Consider the following 4,810-nt stretch of genomic DNA (forward strand, 5'->3'; position numbering starts at 1 on the left):
ACTGTCTTTTCCCCCGTTTAATGGACTTTAGTTCTTTGTCAAAGATCACGTGCCCATAAGTGAATTTTTTTTTTTTTTTTTAAGAATGAAAGTGTGTCTAGGAAGACTTCTTTTTTTAGCATAGTGAATTATGTTGAACTTTCATTGTTTCTAAGTTTTGTATAAAAATATGTTTTCTACCCTAAAGTTATACAAACTTTCTGTTTTGGCATTTCCAGTAACGGTGTTTCATTTTGTTTTTTCATTTTTTACTTTTAAATTTTACATCTATGTGAAATTTATTTTAGTGTCACTAGTGATATCTTTATCTAAGCTTTTATTTTCCTAGATGGCTACCCAGTTAGCCCAATACCATTTGTCAAATAATCCACCAATTTCTATTGATTTGCGTTGCCACCTCTATCATATTTTCGTTTATATATATGTTTTATTTCCTTATCTGAAGTTTTAGTTTTGCTGCATCAGTTATAAGTGACGTCTTCAATAGCAATTTATTTTCCAATTTCTGGGTGGCTCCATTGGAATAATATGATTTAGGTTGTCTAACAATGGCTTGTTTATTCTATGTTAATATCTGAATGTGTCATTTACCCAAGACCTAAGTTGATATAAAGGTCCTTGGGTGGCCAGTAAGGTTTGCCCTCGACTAGTAACCTAAAGGTTGGTGGTTCAAACCCACACAGTGGCAGTGCAGAAGAAAGGCCTAGCACACTGTTTCCATGAAAATTACAGCCAAGAAAATCCTGCAGAGCAGTTCTGCTGTGTAACACATGTCGTCACCATGAGTCAGAATCAACCCACTAGAAGCCAATGGGTTTGTTATTATTGTTATTGTCATTATTGTATTAGAATGCAAAGTGGTTGCAATAGTGTGGGTAGCCAGACCATTGTGGCACGCTGATGGGAATGCATATTAGGTAAGATCCATCAGAATTACCATAGCATATAACATATTCTGCTTCAGCAATTCTATGTATAGAAAGTACTCATATCCATTTGAAATGCCGGTTAGGGATATTACTTATTGCAGCATTATTTCTATGGGCAAGATATATGTTATGATATACCCATACAATGGAATTCTTCGCTGCCAAGCGGAGAAGAACCTCTTTCGGTACTGATTTGGAAATCACTACGACATACATGAAGTGAAAAATCCAAGATGCAGTGGAATGTATTTGGAACCTCCTTATTTGTACTGAAAGTGGAGTAAATAATTTCCTTGAGCGGATACCCAAGAAACTATGCTTGCCTGTGCAAGGAGGAACTGGGTGACTGGGAAGGTTGTGGAGAGTCAGGGATGAGACTTTTACGCTTTTTCGGCAGCAACAAGTTTGGTTTTTGGTCCATCAAGCATGCACGCTAGAGAACTAAGTTTCGTGTCTTTTGCTGTCTCTTTATGATACCTGGGTATCATAAAGTGTAAACACAGCCAAAGAATAAAAGCCATTAGAGAGCACGCATATTGCCGTTTGAGCCGGGTCAGTGCGTTTCCACTCTCCTGCCCTGCCTCGCCCCGCCCCCACACTCATCCCCTCAGACGTTTCAGTCACCTCAAGTCCTAGGGCACCCGGGCCCTGTTGCTTCACCCCGAATCCCACGGCCCTTTCTACAGTTCCACGAGGGACCTTTTTAAGCTTAGAACTGCGTTCAGGTTCACAGCGAGCCGTCCCGGCCCTCTGAGAGTCCCGAGGGGATGCAACGGGGGAGGGGAGGGGCGGGGCGGGGGGATTAGAGAGGCGAGCGCGGGTGTCATCTCAGGGTGCAAGGGCCAGGTAAAAGACGAGAAGACGTTACATTCTTTTCGAATGGATGACCTCCTGCGCCTGAAACCAGGCCTTGGGGGAGTAGAAGGCACAGCAGTGGTTCCCTGCAGCCCTAAGGCTCTTCGCCTTAGGAGGATTGTGTCTAGATCAGGAACCACTTCATCTCCCCCTTCCCCCAAGAAGCTATACACCTCTGGTTGTATGATTAGAATCGTTACAGCACTCGATATTGGCACTGTGGAATTTTAAGGGAGCTAGGATTTTAAGGGAGACTCTGTAGCTGAATTTGTCACTCCTAGCCCTCTCTTCTCCTTTCCCTTCCATCCCCTTCAAATGACTACTTGCTGTGAGTGCAAGTGATGTATACTTGGCGATCTGAGTCTCTTAATGGAGTTCCTCTGTTAGAAACCCTCACTTGGGGCATTCAAAGGAAGAATTTAAGTTAAGAAAGATGAGGCACAGTAACAACGATGTTTGTTTTTAGAAACCTTCATCTTATTTGGAAGGATTGGGCTGCCTCGACTTATATTGATCCTATGTATGAAGTGTAGAACTACTCCATAATGTTTTCAAGGCTTTCACCTTTCGGGAGCAGATTACCAGGCCTGTCTTCCGAGGCACCTCTGGGTGGGTTCAAACCTCCAACTTTTTGGCTAATAATTGAGCGCCTAACTCTTTTTGCTTTCCCTGCTCTCCTTGCTCTATTCATATTTTTGTCAGCAAAAAGCAGGAAGAGAGGAGTCCAGATGCCTATAGTAAATGCCAGGATGGTTTTCTCTAAGAAGAAGCAGAATGTCAATAGACTTCTAAGAGAAATAACTAGGATAAAATGAGAATAACACCTGAACAGGAACTTGAACCCTGGACCCTCAGATTAAAAGTCCAATGCTGTACCAACTAAGCTACCCAGGCTTCTGCTTTGAGCTTTTCTTGACTACTTAATGTAGGTTTTAAGCAGATCAGTTGATTTTGTGTTTCATGTCCTGGTTCCCAAATCTCTTCCTTGTAATTCTCCTGCTTGCCAAGAAGATTCTATTTCAAGCAGATGTTATAATCACTAGGAGAATTTCCCTTCCTTCTATCTTGTCTTCTGTCTCTTTAGATGTTCAGAAACAGACTTGGTCATCTAGACAAAGCACTGCCACCTTGCAGATCACACTGGTAGACCCAGAGGGCTTCATGTCCACCTGCATCTATTTTTCTCCAAGCAACACCCATGCTATTCTTCTTCATATCTCTCTGCCTTGTGTGGTACATCTTTCTTGAAGCCTTGGGAGGCAGAGGAGAAAAGAATTGAAGCAGAGAAAAATTGAAGGCCAGCGAGAATATTCCATAATGGTGGGCAAGCAAAACTGCATGGGTTTAATCTTCTGCATCTCTATGCTTGCTTTTCTTCATGAGGTAACTTCTCTACCATCTGTGAGCCACTCCTCCTTCTTTTCATTTTATTTCTCCTCTTCCTCATCTTCCTCCATCTCTTTGGTCTCTTTTTTGTCTTCCTCCTTCAAGTTTTCATATCGTTTGTATTGTTTGTTGTTCACATGCAAAGGAAAATGATAATTATCTTGATGAATTGGTGTACATTAAGAAATAGCATCCAGAATATGATCTAAGATAGTTTTTGAGTTTTGACCTAAACCTGGAGAAAATACTGTTTAAGAGATCTGGGAACAAATAGGAAAGTTTTAGAGAGAAGGAAAGATTAATCTCTCTGGGGGGGAAAGCCAGGGCAAGAAATGGGAAAAGGCTATTGTTTATTTCTTCCAAATATCTCAACACTTCCAAGAAACCAAGACTATGTGAAGTCTGAGAGAATTTGTGATTACTTAAGGAAATTGTGGATATCTCATCTCTCCTACTCCACTAATATATAAGGCAGAGTTGGGAGAGGGTCACACAAAATCGCCTGGAATTGTTTTGTGGATCAATCCACAGGGAACCTAGGGAACAACTTTTAGGCAAAATACCTTGGGGTTAGTTAGCATTTCAATGAGACTAGCTTCCTTCCAAAATGTTTTTGCCTTCTCTCCATTTGATGTAGCTTGGAAGTCACCAAACTGTACCTCACATATCCAGACCACTCTCCCTGGGATGTTTGGGACCAATACTTCATCCCACCTCTGTATTAAGTGATTCTTCTACTTGTTGGTAGAGGATCAAGTTTTAAAGCTTATGTTATGAGTGGTGTATAATAAAATTTTTTCCTAGAGTTAAAAGTAGGCATTTTCCAAAAAGGAAGCTCTTGTTTGAACTTCGAGACATTCCTCCCTGGAGCAATGCAATATTATCTTCGAGATCAAAAGGTCAGAACATGCCAGCTTGTGGCGATCCCTCTCTTCATGCTGTGGTCTTCACTCCTTCATTTCAGAGTTCAGTTCTTGGCTCATACTTCTCCACCCAAATGTATCATCATTATAAGTAACTTAGTGGAGGGCACCCTCGAAGAAATATGTCACATCTGATCATCTAACAATCTCCGTTTACTACTTCTAAATAATTGTTTCCAGAGGTTTCAGATGATATTTGATTCCTTTTTTGAATGTTGTTAAAATTTCCTTCAATTGCAAAGTGAAAAATTTGAAAACAGAAACCTAATGTTCCCTTATCAACACTTTCACATACATGCATGTACAGCGAGCGTCCTCACAGAATAGGCCATGTGGTCTAGTGGATGAGGTGTCTGAATCCAGAACTGGAAGATTGAGGGGTCAAGTCTCTTCGTGTTTATTTATTATTGTGCAATATATAGAACATTCTTGAAATGACTTTCAATGACTAATTCCTAAGATGTTGCTGGAAGGGAGAAGGATATAGGCAAAGTTTCTTCTTTCACAAACCAATAATTAATGTTAAAGAGACTTTGGAAATCTAAAATGGGCTGAGCCTCAAAAAGACACAGGAGCAAATCTGTGTACCTACTAATCATCATCCTTTCCGCTCAGTTTATTATTTTTTGTAATGATTTTTCAAGATTTCAATGAGTGTTTATTTCCTTTCTTCCAGATATTGGTGAATCTTACTCAAACTGCAAGGAACTTCGAATC

At 40.5% G+C, this 4,810-nt stretch overlaps 1 non-coding gene across 1 annotated transcript; it reads right to left on the reverse strand.

Moving 5' to 3' along the window:
• Positions 1-2,605: 2,605 nt before the first annotated feature.
• Positions 2,606-2,678, reverse strand: TRNAK-UUU (transfer RNA lysine (anticodon UUU)). Its single transcript has one exon. It is a non-coding gene; the product is annotated as a tRNA-Lys (tRNA).
• Positions 2,679-4,810: the final 2,132 nt, after the last annotated feature.

The sequence above is a fragment of the Trichechus manatus genome, unplaced genomic scaffold, assembly GCF_000243295.1.
Source record: "Trichechus manatus latirostris isolate Lorelei unplaced genomic scaffold, TriManLat1.0 scaffold00180, whole genome shotgun sequence".
In the NCBI taxonomy this organism is placed as follows: domain Eukaryota; kingdom Metazoa; phylum Chordata; class Mammalia; order Sirenia; family Trichechidae; genus Trichechus; species Trichechus manatus.